At 40.8% G+C, this 14125-nt stretch overlaps 1 long non-coding RNA gene across 1 annotated transcript; it reads left to right on the forward strand.

Annotated features, from left to right (window-relative positions):
* The first annotated feature begins 275 nt into the window (after positions 1 to 275).
* Positions 276 to 12462, forward strand: LOC103177991. Its single transcript, XR_487790.2, has 3 exons — positions 276 to 332; positions 8925 to 9034; positions 12285 to 12462. It is a non-coding gene; the product is annotated as an uncharacterized LOC103177991 (long non-coding RNA).
* The last annotated feature ends 1663 nt before the right edge of the window (positions 12463 to 14125 follow it).

The raw sequence follows: 14125 nt of genomic DNA on the forward strand, positions 1-14125 counted from the left end.
GTGAGCAGCTGTGCTGGGGGTGTCTGCTCCCTCTACTTCCTCCTCCTAATATAGCTCTAAGGCAGTGCTCTAAGGCACTCCCCCACTGGCTCCACCCTGTATAGTCACTAAACTTGACGGCAATTACCTGTGAAATGCTTTGAGGTGTTTTGACATTATAGGCCCTACAATTAAGTGCAAGGATTATTTCTATGATTAAGTTAGACAACAACAAATTGCATATAATGAGATTTTACGTTGGCAGGACATTCCAAGGTACTGGATAGTCGAGGGCTTGCACCCGAGCTGGAGATTGGATTCGGGAGGGAGTGAGGGCCAAGGAGAGCGTGGAGGTAGGAAGATGACTGAAGATGCGATAAAAGAGGACAGTCTTGAGATGGACCTAGAAAGAGGCGAGGTGAAGGAGCGAGGCGAAGGGCCTCTGAGATGGGGTTCCAGAAGGTGGGGCAGAAAGGATGAAGGCCTGATAGACATAGACAAGAACGTTCCTGAACACACTCCCAGTGTAAAGCAATGAGTTATTTATGGATAATAATTTTTGCATTTGATATAACGCTTTTCACGTCGGGAGAACGTCCCAAAGCGCTTCACAGAACACACTGTAAAGTGAATTGACTGTACATTTGTGGGCGAACGCAGCAGCCAATTGGGCACAGCAATGTCCCACAAACAGTCGTAGATTGAAAATGACCAATTTATTATTGTTTTTGGTTTTGGAGGGATTATTATTAGGCATGTGGAGTAAGGAAACTTGCCCAAGGTTTCGCCCTGCCTGGAATTGAACTCGGGTCTCTCGCTTGCAAAGCGAGTGCTCTAACCACTGAGCTACAGGGCTCCACAAATGGCTATTTTTGCTCTGGAAATCAATTTGTTTGTGTCATGTGGAGTTCAGCTTGCCTAGAATGATGTGCATCGTGACAGTGTTCAGTTGATTTACTTGCCTCTCCCAAAACTGCACTGCTGTGTGATTTAAACCCAATAAACAACAACAACAACAACAACAACAAGATTCCACTTATAGAGCGCCTTTCACGTCAGGAGGACGTCCCAAGGCGCTGCACAGTTGGGTCATGACCCGAGCAGTAGCTCTTGAACAAGGATTTCAGAGCATTGAATATCATATTGGGACTACACCAGTTTCTGCTTCAGTTGTTGGAGGACATGTGATACAGATATAATTAAACAGTGTGACATTAGCTATGTTTCATAGCATGGGTCTTATTTTAATTATGAAATCATTAGACACTAGAATTTTCACCCCAAGGTTTCACCCAATAGCTCAATGGCTCATCCTGACGTGAAAGGCTCTACATCAAACTCAAAATTATTTTTGCTATTATCAACAATGGGGTGTAATCTTCAACAATTTTTTTTTCGTCAGCCAGGTGTGGAAACCCACCACCATGTATCCAAACCAAGCTGAGATTTCCATGCATCCCACCGACACATGGAAATCCCAGAGACAGATTGTTTTAATGGAAGCGCACTCTGTCCCTGGAATGATGCATCCTGCTTACCTCATTCTGGAAAGTATTAGGCGAGGTTGACATGAGCCAAGATTTGGGGACCCCAGTGTGGTTGGAGGCTAACCAGCTAAAACCGCATAACTTGCCATTGATATCGCTGTCCGACTAGCTTTCCCGCTGCTTGTCCAGCTAGGACCACCCTACCCATAAGGGCTTTGGCTTGCAGGGTTAACAGGAGATGAGTGGGATGACTCCAAAAAGACCCCACTTACCTCCCCCAAGGAGGACAGTCACTATTCATAACGCATTCACAACATCCAGGCTTGATTATGCAAACTCTTTGCTTGTCGGCCTCCCCAACTCTTCCCTCCATGAGCTGCAGATCATCAGAACTCTGCAGCCTGTGTCATCTCCCGTACCAGGCTCTGTGACCCTATCACTCCCATCATAGCCCGACTCCACTGGTTTCCCATCACACAAAGAATTCAAGATCCTGATCCTCACCTTCAAAGCCCTCCGTGGCCTTGCTCTCCCCCACCTCTGTAACCTCCTAACCCCCTACCATCCCGCCTGCTCCTCCGCTCAGTGGGCTCCAGCCTGCTTCACATCCACCACCTTGCCCGACCCACCATTGGTGGGCAGGCCTTCTGCCATTCTGCCCCCCGCAGTCTCCAATCCCGCTCCATCCCGCAGTCCCTCCACCTCACCCCCTCCCTGACCTCCTTCAACACCCACCTCTTCAACTGTGCTTTCGATCACCCCCAGCTCGGCTCCAAAACACTGACTGTCCAGCACCTTGGGGCGTCCTCCTAATGTGAAAGGCGCTATACAAATGTAATTTTGTTGTTGTATTCATAGATTACTATTCACTATTCATCAATTCATAGATATGACTTACTGAAGACTGGTGTGGTATTCCTCACATCAAACACTTTATGAAACACTGCCAATTTTGCCCCAATAACATTTCATCGATGAACTACTCATGACACCTAATTTATTTGGTTAATCAGGTACATTAGGGCTATAGTCTGATCAGTGTGATGTGATGCTGCTTTTCTGCAGAATTTCCAGCTTCTTTATCCAGCTAAACCTTTCCTGGTGGTTCCCCAATACATTTGTTTGTGCTCACACATGAGTGAAAATAATGGAAACAATTAAGCTATTGAAATCCCTTTATCCAAGGTTAAATCAGCAATAGGATACTGATCAGACGATCATGTGACTTTGGCAACCATTTAAAGACTAAACATTCTTGACCTAAAATTATAGAGTTTGGAAAAGCATTCCAGAATAGAGGGGATGAAAATTGCAACCTGTGATTTGTTTAGCAGCAGAATCTTGAAGGTCTTGGAACTTAAAGCGCACATAGTCTAGACTGACACTCCAATGCAATCCTGGAGATACATTAGAATATACAGCACAGAAACAGGTCATTTGGCCCAACAGGTCTATACTGGTGTTTATGCTCCATATGAGCCTCCTCCTGCCCTTCCTCAACTAAGCCTTCAAGCATAACCTTCTATTCCTTTCTCTCTCGTACCTATTGAGCTTTCCTTTAAGTACATCTATGCTATTTGCCTCAACAACTCCTTGTGGTAGCATGTTCCACATTCCCACTACTTTCTGAGTGAAGAAATTTCTTCTAACTTCCCTATTTGATCTATTTGTGACTATTTATATTGACACCCCCTGGTTTTGGTCTCCCCCACAAGACTATGTGTGCTTAAAGTTTCAGGACCTTCAAGATTCTGCTTCTAAACAAATCACAGGTTGCAATTTTCATCCCCTCTATTCTGGAATGCTTTTCCAAACTCTATAATTTTAGGTCAAGAATGTTTAGTCTTTAAATGGTTGCCAAAGTCACATGATCATCTGATCAGTATACCCTCTTTTCAAGAGAAAAAAGTCCAAGCATGTTCAGCCTTTCCTGATAGGCATAACCTCTCAGTTCTGGGATCATCCTTGTGAATCTCCGTTGTACCCTATCCAGTGCCTCTACATCCCTTCTATAATTTGGGGACCAGAACTGCACACAGCATTCTAAATGTGGTCTAACCAATATTCTATAGAAGTTTACCATAACTTCCCTGCTTTTCATTTCTATCCCTCCAGAAATGAAACCCAATGCCTGGTTTGCCTTTTTATGGCTTTATTAACCTGCGTTGCTACTTTTAGTGACTTGTGTATGTATACCCCAAGATCCCTTTGTTCTTCTACCCCATTTAGGTTTTTATTTTCCAGGATGTATGTGACTTCCTTATTCCTTCTACCAAAATGTACCACCTCACACTTTTCTACATTGAAATATATTTGCCATTTAAATGCCCATTCAACAAGTTTATTAATGTCTTGCTGTAATTTGTTGCACCGCATTATTAGATTTGCTGCCCTTTGGATGAGATGTGAAACTAAACTTATGTCTGTCTGTTCAGCCCATTTGATGTACATTGGAGGACTGGGTAATATAATAATAAAAAGAAGAATACTAATAATATTAATAATAATCTTTGTATTTGGTATAACACCTTATCAAGTAGGTGAGATATCTCAAAGAGCTTCACAGAATGTCTTGTAAAGTGGATTAACTATGTATTTTGTGGGCGGGTAGTGAGATAATGACTTAACCTTGATTTTTCTGTTGGGTTAAGCTGGTATCCCATCAGCCAGAAATGAAACATTTGGCACAGTTGGCTTCCATAGAACCATAGAAATTTACAGCATAGAAGGAAACCATTCAGTGCTACTCTGAAAGAATTATCCATTTAGTGTACATATTCCTCAATACTGCCTGACCCTTTGGCATTCTTTTTACTCCGTTCTCCTGATCTGTTCTTTGCTGCCTCTCTGAATTTCCCTTTTCATTATCTTCCATCCCTTCCCCCCCCCCTTTTTTCCCTCTCCCGATGCCCCCTTTCCTAAAGCTTTATCATGTTTGTTTCTCTTCCACTGTTGTATTAGATTCCGCACGCACCCCCCACCCCACCCTCCGCCTTAGCTCTAATTACTCTCTCAGCAAGGATATTGGTCCCAGCCCTTTTCAAGTGCTGCCCATCTATTCTGTCCAGGTCACTGGGGAGGGAGGGAGTGGGGGGATCACACACATGCACACAAAACAGTCAATAATTAATACAGTGACCAGACACATTATTCACCAATGTGCTAATTAACACACCACTGAGTTTCCAAAGTCCAGTTCAACCAGGCAAAATCCATAATAAGGGAAAGGATTTTAAAAATTAATCTACAGAAACATTTGTCTCATTGGTAGTGGCTTTGGGAGGATTTTAGTCCTTGGAAAAGCCTGTTCCAAAATCTTAGCTTGAGCAGCATCTACACGTATGTATGCACCACACACATTGTCTCTTGATTCCCTTATCAACATGATTACTTTCACAATAGATTTGTCTCTAACTGTTTCTATTTTTTTAAATTTTTGCTGGTATTCTCTCTGCCTAGTTATTTCTAGCTTCCTCGGGTCTCTCTTTCCTTCTGATCCCTCTCCCGTCCCCTTCCCCCGATCCTTCTCTTTCAACCCACTTTGAAAGATTATTAAAGCATGCCTGAGCGAAATACACCAGACAGCCACGTGGAGAAAACAGGGCATGGCAACGATTAATTCCCCTCCCTGAATACGTTTCTGGAAATCAGCCTCTGGGGAATTTGCAAAACATGCAAAAAGGCTAGCAAAATTCTCCCAAGATAGTGTCTAATTCAATTTTATTTTGCCGATCAATGAATCTTCCATATCTTTCCAGATTTTTGGCCTAGGAAGTCCAAAGTATCTTAGCATGTAAAGGGGCAAGGAGGCAGTAATTTGTCTCAAAGCTTTCCGTCTGCTAATTACTGTTAGCAGAGCAGAGAGGTAGCTGCAGATGTGGTTGTGATTGTGTCTAGTTTCTGTCCAACCGTTCATCTGGCTTCTGAACACATTTTTCATTATGTGGCTGGATTATCAGAAAAATAAAATGAATAACCATGACATTCCTTGATATAGAAGCTACAGTATCAAAATGTCAACAACAACAACTTGCACGTATATAGCGCCCTCCATGCAGGGTCGTGTCTCAGAGCGCACACACTCAGATTGAACTGGGCATCTCAGAAATATGACAAATGTCACACTTAATAGTGATTAAGTTACTGATATAGAAACTATATTGTAGTGACTTAATTACAACTAAGTGTAGGTACTGTGAACTTTGCAGCTGAATGCGGAGGCTAATTTGCGCAGAGAGGTTTGGAATTTTTGGTTACACTGAGGGTTATCAGAACATACAACAGCATTCTCCAAAATGGTTAAAGCAGAATCCAGAATAAACTTTGAACGGTAATTGAACAAAAATTAGAATTGAAAAACATATAAAAGAATATTGGGAAAGGGCAAGGCTGTGGGGAATAGGACAAAATGCTCTTTATCAGAAATCTGGCACTTCGCAGTTTCTAAGGTAGAAATATGAAAAGCTGAACTGAGATACAGAGCTAGAATGCACACATGAGCATGCAGAATGCTTACCAAGACAGGGATGACTTTGTGCTAATGGAAGTGTTTATTAGCGAAACTAGTCATACAATCATGTACTGTCTTCATGAGGAAATCACTGATAAAGAAAAAGGCAGTTTCAAAAGCATGTAATCCTTAAGGAATTATCAATGGTAGCATAACCTTGCAATCCAGTGTTTAAAAAGTAATGTTGACTCCAGTGCTATATTTAACAACATGTAATCCTTACATTTGCGTCTTATCATGTTGCTGAGACTTCTCAGGCGCTTCACAAGATTTCATTGTAAAGTGTAGTGTCCGTGTACCTGTTATTATTGCACAGAGCAATAAATAAAAATAATAATAATAATTCTTGCATTTGATATCATATCTCATCATGTCGTTGAGATGTCTCAAAGTGCTTCACAAAATCTCCGGCAGATTGGTGGACGTGACTATTTATTTTGTGGGCAAATGACCCACAAAGAGTCATGAAGTGAATGACCAATTCTGTTTAGAGAATTGTTGGTCAGGACATACTCAATACACAACATGGCCATTTTCCTAGATGACATTTTGGATGGCATTTTGCGTGCTCAACACCGGGGAAGTTAGCATAAATTTTGTTCTATTAAAATCAGCATAGCTAGATTTTTTTTAAGAAAAAGAGCATTACATTTTAAATCAAATGAAAGACCCTTTATTTGATTTTTTTTCTAGAAAGGACAAGCTAACTTGGCTTCTGTTAGTGATTACCTTTGACCTTTGCGGCGAATGCGTAGAAGGCAACATCATCTGTTAACCATCACTTGTGTGATTAATAAAAATGAATGTGATTTTATTTTTTCACATGATTTGCATTGCCGAGGCAGAAGATGCCAGCTCAGATATAGTGTTCACTACAAGGCTGAAAACACATTATTTCTGCACAAAAGCAGCTGCCCTGAAAAAATTAAAGCCAATCAAAAAATGTATCCACTCATTTGCCGGAAATTTGGGAAGGAAAGGAATCTAAGCAATACCACATGTTTTTCCAATACCCTATAGTGCAAATAATTACCGTGATAATATGCACATCATGCAATGGGCTGAATTGTATTTCCTCCCCTCCCCACACATATACACGCTCCCAACTATTTCTCCCCTTCTCGGGTCTTAAAATCCACCTAGTCTCAGCCTTTAAGCCTTTAGTTTTTTGTCTGAAAATCATAAGATTCCACAGGATGCTGGAAAACCGCTTAAATTCAGCCTTAATTTGGGAGCCAGCTTGCTACACATCTTAAAGAGAAATGCACTATCTTCCAAATTAAAAAAAAGAATTTGAGAATTCTCGGCACAAATGCACAATCTTAAATTTTAAGACAAAACAATCTTGCACTCTAAGGCGAGGTAGAATTTTAATTCTCTAGCGACCACATTTCCATAGGCACCAATTGCCATTTTGTAGCTTTCAGTGATCCTAGACTCTTATCCTCCACGAAGGGTGCTACATAAATACAAGTTATTGTTGTTGTACTTGGTTATTCTTCATACAAATATAAGTTTGTAGAGAAAAAAAATCAGTACAATCCACCTGGCCGTCTCTATTTTCTAAAAATATAGAATGTATCTCTTATACTGTCAAACAAGTCAGAGAGCAAAATACTACCTGACCCTTCAGCCAGGGTTCCTCTGGAGTAGAAAGTCTGGCTAATCCCACCCTCACCTGCATATCCCTGGAGTACTGAAGATAATTTTAGCATTCCCACAACCACCCAAGTTCTGATCAGTTAGAAGGAGTCTAATAATAGTAAGCCTTTTCACTAAGTCTTTATCATGGGATTTGCCATCATAAAGATTCATTGGAACAGATCGTTTTTTTTAGGGTACATTGCACCCATCCCAATTGCAAATTGACCGCTGGCGTTTGCCTACAAAATACACAACACTTTACAATGAAATTCTATGAAGACTTTTGAGACATCCTCCTGACGTGAAAGACAAATGCAAGATTTATTATTACTCTGATGATAATTATTATCCCAATGTCTTTTACAACCTTTGCATGATCATTTGTGCTGATCTAAACCACCTTTCTATTTCCTTGCTCTAGTCCTTCATATGTGTCTGCACATGTTTCTAATTTTTGCCCTTAATGAGCAGCTTTGGATGCTTTGACTGTGAACTATTATACGCACTTTACACAAATAATTGGCCATCTTTAAGTTTACAAGATTAAATGAGGGGTTGTGTGTTATTGGAAGTACACTGCCAGGCTCCCCCAATTGGTAAAGTCACTGTCTGGCATGAAACCGAGCTCACGAGTTTGTCTAGTGGTATACATAGACCCCCTGATGGAAGGAAACTTACTTGTTATTTTCCTCCCCTTCGCAGTTGAGTAACCTACTGACACTCAGTGTCTCAATTGACATATGTAGAATGACCCTTGGGTGAGGTACTAGATGGAGTATGGAGCCCCCGACAGTCTCTTTCCTCCCCCCAAACACGCATACAAGAAAAATAAATGGGAAATAAAGAACACTGCAATCAACTCAATTGAAAGTATGGGGTGCAATTTACAATTTTTCATAATGACGTCCCTGTGATAGTTATCACATGGAACTTGTTATAAAATGTCACAAATTTCAACCCTGTTATGTTCTGACTGGAAACTGGATAATGAACAAGCATTTCCACCCCTGATTATTATTCACTGACCCCTGCTGGAAGGTGTGTGGGTGTGTATGTGTGCGTGGTGCATCTGTTTGAGCGTGTGTAGAGTGTGAGTGTGCGTGTGTATATGTGTGTGAGTATATGTGTGTGTCTTTGTGTGTGTGCAGACATCGGGTGACATCCTTTCTTGGCATCCATGGATCAAAATACCCGCTGGGAACAACTGTCTAGGCACAAATATGAAGAATGACCATTTGAGAAAGTGTTCAGCTTTTTTATCCTCTCCAAATCTCTTCTGATCTTTACTGATTTTCTCCCAACAGAGTTGGACTCCTTTTCCTAATGCATAGACTTTCCACAGTTACCCTGGTACCCTCTGGTGCCTCATCCAAGTGGTCCTTTATTCATGTTGGAGCCCAAACAGTAAGCTCTGGTAAGTCATTCTTTAATGGGGATGGAAGGTGATATCACAACTTAAATCCTGTCCACCCTGATGTGAAAGGGTCTTCAGATAGCAATCAGGAGCAGGAGTAATTTGCAGGTTTATTGGGAAATGCAGGTAAACAAGACTGAATTGCTCTTTCAAAGAGCCAACACATACATATGATGGCTTTCTCCTGTGCTATAATTTTCTATAGTTCTACAATAACGGATGGATTTATTGCTAAGGCATGAAGTATTCTTGAACGGTGTGTGTGTGTATATGTGTGCCATGACTCTGTGTACATAGCCAACGCCAATGAAGGGATTCTATACACCTCAGCAAACAACCCAGTGCCATCTGTTAGTTCATATAATAAACAGCGGACAGGTTTCTAATAGAATTTGATGGCTTCCCTCCTGGGTATGAATGGATTGCTGTAACCAGGAGCCTTGGCCCGGTCAGAAGACAGTAAGGGGGCTTGTTATTGAAGTAATTGGTGAATGATGTCAGAGGGCAAACATTACAGATTTATTTAACATTTTGCACTACTTTAAACAGCATTTGCTTTGCTTTTTGTCCGCAAAGAAATTTCAGGGACGACAGTCGAGGACCAGGGAGGGGAGACTTTGCAAAAAAACTTTTTTTCAAATTACATCATTTTTTTAAAAAAAAGACTGGCGGAAAAAACTCTTTCCATGTGTTGGCTCAGAGCGTTCTTAGCCTTGTCATTCTTGCAGATGTTGTAAGGATTTGTGAGATTGCCAGTTGTCAATCTCAATCAAATTGTTTTTCTGCAAATCCTACACTTTACACAAAAGTGGCAACAAGACATTAAACTGAGATCCGTATGCCTCTAAGCTGTCATTAAAGATCCCATGACACTGTTCGAAAAGTGAAAGGAGTTTCTCCCAGTGTCCTGGCTAACACTCCATGGCTGTTTGTGGCCTTGATGTGCGTAAATTGGCTTCTGTATTAGCTTACGAATGCACCTACTGATGCTTCTCCTAAAAATCCAGTCACTACACATTGCAGTTAATTCCTGTGAAGCTCTTTGAGATCCCAATGTGAGACGCTATATTAAATGCAAATGCAAGGATTGTTTTACAAAAGTACACAGTCATCGCACTTTACAGTAAACCTTATGAAGCATTTGCCCTTCTCTGATGGTCTTGTATGTAAAGGCACTGTCTGGAACAGCAACATGCACACATGGTGGGGGTGGGATCAGTCAGGGTCCTTGCTCCTGTGATTGCTACTCTGTGACTGTTGTTGGAAACTGTGTGCCTGTGGGTGTGTTGGCTCAGACCAGAATCTGGTTTGGCTGTGATATTCTGCATGGTTGTACTCGTTGTCAGGGACACGTTTAAAGAGTAGGTACTTAGTAAGATGCCAGATACCCTCAAAACAGCACCTGAGCAGCAGTCAGCTTCAGGAAAGAGTGCAGAAAACTGGCAACACAAAGGTGTCAGCCTGGCTCAGCTGGTAGCTCTTATCAGAAGGTTGTGAGTTCAAGCCTCACTTTGGGACTTTGATTCTGTATAATCTATGGTGACACTCCAATGCATTGTTGGAGGTACTGTCCTTCACATGAGCTGTTACACCAAGGGGCTGTCTGCCTGTTTGGCTGGATGTTAAAGATCCCATGGTACTTTTTAAAAAGTGAATGATGTTTCTCCCAGTATCCTGGTCAACAATCCCCCAAATAAAATTGATTATTCATTTCATGGCTGTTGTGGGACATGGCTGAATGCAAATTGGCTGCTTTTGCCTACAAAAATATACAGATACTGCACTTTACAGTATCTTCTGTGAAGTGTTTGAGATGTCCTCATGTCATGCATACAGCAGAACTAAACCAAATGCAAAGGGTATTACTATAAAATGGCTGATCTCATGTGAAAAGATAAACTGTAAACAAAAAATAGAGAAGGAGAAATTTTGCAATCTAGAGAAAGTTTTTAAGGGAGAAAACCACACCAACAGTTTACCAATAACAGCTTGCACTTATACAGTGCCTTTTGCGAAGGATAACATTTGCTTCACAGACACAGTATGCATCATTAAATAAGGTAGGAAGAAGACGGAAAGCTTTGTGGATGTTGACAAAAGGCATTGTCAAAGAGTTGTTTTAAGAGGGAGAAAAGGTGTAAAGCTCAATCATCAGTGGTAGAGGAAGTAGAGGGTGAGGCAGTAATTCGTAGGTGGAGGAGCAATGGGTACAAACGGGAGGATGGGGTTGGAGAAAATTAAATGAAATATTAAGGAAAACTCCCAAACTATGTAATTTGAGAGCTTTTTCTAAGAAAATAAGCACTTATAGTAATCAAGTTACTACCCAAATTGGATCCTCTCACAGCTCTGTTCCTGAATACTTCTTTTCATATTGAAAAGGAAGCTGACGCTGTTTGCATTAAATACAATAGACAAATTCAGATGATCACAAGAGAGGCTAACATTCCTGCTGGTAAAACTGATCATTCACTCCATGGCTGTTTGGGAAATAGCCTTGTGCAAATTGGCTGCTGCGTTCGTCTACAGAATTTACAGTCACTACATTTTACAGTAAAATCCTGGGAAGCACTGTGAGACAATGTGATAAGGAACTATATCAAATCCAAGGATTATTATTGTATTTATTGTCTCATGGATAAATACTTGAGAAAAAGTAATATTGAAAGGTATGGGGAAAGAACAGGGGAATGGGATTAGAGTAGACAACCCCAGTGAAGAAGCTAGTACTATAGCAGGACAGACAAAATGGGCTGGAATTCTCCTGTGCTGTAAATGTCTTATGATTCTATAATTGAACTTCAAGACGACGGGGGAGGGAGGAGGCAGAATGTGATAAGTGATGTGATAATTATCACCTGGAAAGAAAAAGCTGTGTTAATTGTAAGAGAGGATCTGGTGAGGGAGGGTTTCAAAGCTACTCCCATGGCCATAAATAAAGGCAACCCCATACCTTGCTCATCAACATTGAATGTTCAGAGCCTATGGGTGAAGTCACAGGGATATTCACTCGTAAACCTGTTGTTAAGGATAGTTTTTAAGGAAATATTTTAAACTGCATTTTCTGTTCATGAGAACATTTCCACCCTTGATAATCATTACATCACACACTGGAAAATCTCTTCCCCCCCCATCCCTCCGTTCTTCTGACTCTGAAAATATATTTCTAAAAAGGTTTCATTTTAGGAAGAATTATTTCCCCTGTAAAGTTAATCAAACAATTTCAGTTCTTTTTTTCTCTCTCTCTCAGCATAAATACAGCTGGTGATTTGCACATGTGAATTTACTTCACGTCTTTCAGCCACGTCCAACACTGCACAAGTAATTCAAGATCTATATAAAGTACAAAAGGATTGTTTCCTTCCACGTATAAACAGGTTGCCACCACCAAGGTAATGAGTTCCAGGCGTTCTGTCGCTTGTCCAAAAGACCCCAGTAGCTTATTCCTGTCCGTATCGCAGGTGAGTTATAGATCATTTAGGTTTATGAAATAAATTATCTCGGGTGAGATAGCCTCAATGCATTCACCATTCATACTGATAGGAAGCATGGAGGTCTACTCTGAACACCGTCACAATATTACACTCATAGACTGTGTTCGGATGGGAAGGGGTTATTCTGCTTGATTGTGCTCAAGGTATATCATTTCACCTAGTTAATAGCCTATTTGAGGCTATTTTGACTATTGTGCAGAATTGCAGCAAAAATTCTTAAATTCAGTCTCAACTTGGAAGCCGGTTTTCCACATTTCTTAAAAATGTAAATGGTTGTTGTTTAAAGCTCCTGGGACAATTTTTTGAAACACACTGAAAGCAGCAGAATAACCTTCAGCTCAGATCAGCAAATTCAAAACCTGGAACACAAGGAGCAGAATAATCTCCAATTTACTTAAAAGTTCCAATTCTAAACCCTAAATTTCAATTTTCTAAGCATTACTACATCTTTAAGTTACGGTTTCCTGCTCCAATTCTCATACGCATGTTCCTAGTCAAGTGCCACCTTTCTACGGCAGTTTTGGAGTTAGTCTGATCTCCTTTCATGCAGGCACTGAGCCAATACTGACTAAATGTCCAAATGTGGATTGGGGGGCCGGTGGGGGAGTGGTCTCACACGACTCAGAAAACTACAGTATAACACAGTCGCTGTGAAGCAATGCCAATAAAAATTATATATTTTTCAACTTTAAGGAAACTTCTGGGAGGCTGTTGAACCACCATTGATTGATGTATTGATGATGGAAAAGAGCTGTCTGTCATCAGCAGCCAAAGGTTGGTGAGCAACACTACACACATGCCTTTGAGAGTGAGAACCCACTTCCAAATTAGGACTGAATTTAAGAATTTTCCATGATTCTGCGTCATCTTAAATACTAAGACTAAACAGCATCATGGGCTAAGACCACGTGGAATTGCAAAGTGCAGAAAAAAAGAGGAAATAAATCTCTATGTACACAACAAAGCTACTGGTAAGATTCTCTGTCCTTCCCCAGTTAGGATCTTTCTACCTGGGTTGAGGAAACGTCCACTTGTCCAATAATAATAATAATCCTTGCATTTGATAAAGTGCTTTTAACATCTTCTAGATGTCTCAAAGCATTTCACAGAATATACTGTAAAGTGAATTGACTGTATATTTATGGGCGAAACACGGCAGCCAATTGCACACAGCAGTGTCCTACAAATAGTCGTAGATTGAGTGACCAAGTTATTTTTTTTATTTGAGGGATTATTATCCCCGGAAAAGCAATCCCCCAATTGACTAACAACTGGGTTACTGCTCGGTAAACAGAGAAGTGTGGAGTAAGGAAACTTGCCCAACATTTCTCCCTGCTGGGAATCAAACTGAGGTCTCTCACTTGCAAGGCGAATGTTATAACTACTGAGCTACAGGACTCCACAGGCTCATTGATAAGTAAAAATTATGGAATCATCAAATATTTTTAGCACAGAAGTCCATTTGGCCCATGGTGCCTGTGTTGGTCTCTGTGAGAGCTATTTGTTCAGTCCCACCCGCCTGTCTTTTCCCCATACCTTTATAAATGTTTCCTTTTCCAATATTGAAAGCTACATTATTATAGAATCTATCTTCAAC

This window comes from Callorhinchus milii, unplaced genomic scaffold (genome assembly GCF_018977255.1).
Source record: "Callorhinchus milii isolate IMCB2004 unplaced genomic scaffold, IMCB_Cmil_1.0 Scaffold3, whole genome shotgun sequence".
NCBI classification, from domain to species: Eukaryota; Metazoa; Chordata; class Chondrichthyes; order Chimaeriformes; family Callorhinchidae; genus Callorhinchus; species Callorhinchus milii.